The following is a 2,753-nucleotide window of genomic DNA, read 5'->3' as shown; positions in this document are numbered from 1 at the left end:
TCTGTCTGTCTGTCTGTCTGTCTGTCTGTCTGTCTGTCTGTCTCCATCTGTTGGTCTCAGTGACGCTGCTCATGTTGTGTTTGCACTGAAGTCCATGTACAGTCTGCCTTCCCGTGCAGCGCAGCTCCCATGGCCTTTCATCTGAGGTTCAGCGGCCGCCTTTTTCTTTCTCACACAGATGAATGTGTTTGAGTAAAAGAGCCGGAATGGCTGTCACTTCTCCTGGCATGGCAGAGAAACAAACAAACCCCCACCCCTCTATCCCCACCACCACCACCACCCCTCCTCGCTCCTTTAAGGAAGCTGGCGCAGGCGCCTCCCATTGGACACAAACACCACAGAGTCAGAAGCACAAATAGTCTCAAAAGCTAAACGCTCTCTCTTTCATGCAGAAGGCTTGGCTCGACTGGTCCTCTCATGCACACAGAGAAACACAAAGTGGAGAGGTGCAGAGTAAATGACATACTCAAGCTCGACTGAGGTGTACTCATTGTTGTGGATTCCCTCTACCAAAAAAGAAGAAGAAAAAAGTGTTAGAATTTCACTAATCCCTCAAAAACCCAGCATCCTTCCCTGCTGGTGCTTTTGCAGCAAGGTTCTCAATATGGCTCTCATACAGCACCTTGCCAGTTCTGTTTATTCACCTCAGTAGGTAATGTGCTGTTAGGAGGAGTCATTTCCAGGTACCTTTTTTTTTGTTTGTTTTCTTTTGCTCTGGCCAAGATGCTTCAGAACAGGAGCAAGGTGTACCATCAAAGTGCAATTATCTGCAAGCAGAGCACAAAGACACCAAGAGACACATACTGGATAATATTACTGATTTTCTCCCCATGTACTTACAGCTTACATGCTTTTTCCATGCACAGAAAAAAGAGCATGTGACCAGATGTGGGTCTGCAGAGATAACATTTTTGAAAGCATACCTTCATCTTCCTAGACATATGAAAGACTTCCTTTTTTATTCAAAGGAAAGAAGGCCAAGGAAATTTCCAATTTCCCGCCACCTGTAAACACGCCGCTTTACCTTCACTCCTTTGATGTTCACACAGGCCAGGCCTGTGCCCCCAAATAGCTGCAGCTTTCTGCAGGGAACTCTGCAGAAAGGTGACTAGGTGGTGTGTTTTCGCTGTTTATGAGAACACTGTAACGGAACTAAAACTCATGACACTTTACAGGTCTCACTGGTATTTCTTTCAGGAAAAGTCCAGAACCATATACAGATTAAAGGGTTCGTTCAGAATAATTTGAAAGCAGCTATGTTAAGGAATATCTAGGCTATATATCTGGGCACAGATAACTCTTATTAGGTGTTCTCAGTTAGTATAAATCTTGATTATTTGGTCCCAGAATCAAACCAACAGATAGCCTGATCACAGAACATCAAACAGAAGTTTATATATACACCTTTAAAACACTGAACAGTAATTGTCAGAGTCCTATATTTGCAGGGGAAAAAAGACAGGAGGCTGTATGCCATCAGTGATTTTTTTTTCATGCAACACATTCTCAGAAACAAACATGAAAATTATGTAAATGTCTTGTCAGTCTAATATTTAAGTTTTTTTTAAATGAAATTATGAATAGGATCAAATGTAAAAGAATAAAATAAAAAAATGAAAGCATTGAAATTTACAAAGGCTAAGATTTAAAACCACACAAATCCTTTTCACTGATTCATCAAAGTAAGGCATCATAGTTTTAAGATACTTACCTATTTTTACATATTCATACGGTGGCATCCTGGATGCTGACGAAGAACATTTACATTTAATGCTGAATTAGAATAAAGTACCGGTACCCAACAAAAGACACTGTGATCAGCAACATGGTTTACCTCATATCGAATGGCATCTTCAGACAATTGCAGTTTCACTCCCTGATTCCCAGCTCTGTGGTCATATCCACAGCAAGGAAAGCTTGTTGTAAAGGCACCAGATGGGGCACATGGGCCTCCATTGCTGTGTGAGAAAACCTATCTTTAGGAGCCCTAAAGAAAGAACTGCAATCGCAGATGCACAATTCTGAAAAGGCGCAAAGCAGAACTGCTGGTGTCGTCTTTTGTGAGGACTAAACCAGAAAAAGGAAATTTTTGTTTTGGTCATATTTACTCTGTGAAAAATATTATGATAGGTTTAAAAAATAATAAAACTAAAAAAAACTTCAAGTTATTATTATGAATATTGTGTTCCTTTATATTCGTTATGTTTTCAAATGAAACATAATTAAAATAAACAGTAATAACTGATTGTCTTTTACACCCTGTTTGTAAAAAGGAGCGTTACAGCAGGTCATTCATCCCTGCTGCAACCAGATTGTACAATTCAATACTACAATGGCAATAACTTGTGCAATGTATATAATTTGCTATTTCTATTTGATACCCTGTGTAATAGCCTGTTTCTCTATATTTGATACCCAGTGCAATAACTATATATATATATATATATATATATATATATATATATATATATATATATATATATAAACATCCATCTATATAAATATACATTTAAACACCTTATGCAATAACCTTTTATAATCATCCTCCTAAAATAAAAAATGAAAAATAAAAAAAAAAGCTGTCATCTGTGGACGCACTGTATATAGTGTATATATATCCCATGCATCTTTTTCTTCCTTTGGCACCTTCTTCTTCTCCTTTGACTATTTGAGCTGATGTAATAACTCCACTGTGAGATCATTAAAGTCAATTAATCAATCAATTGCTTGTTTTGCCATTTGTGTATAATATG

Source organism: Cyprinodon variegatus, unplaced genomic scaffold, assembly GCF_000732505.1.
Source record: "Cyprinodon variegatus isolate N-32 unplaced genomic scaffold, C_variegatus-1.0 Scaffold353, whole genome shotgun sequence".
Taxonomy (NCBI): domain Eukaryota; kingdom Metazoa; phylum Chordata; class Actinopteri; order Cyprinodontiformes; family Cyprinodontidae; genus Cyprinodon; species Cyprinodon variegatus.
The sequence above is the reverse complement of the archived record's forward strand: the minus strand, read 5'-3'. Positions refer to the sequence as shown.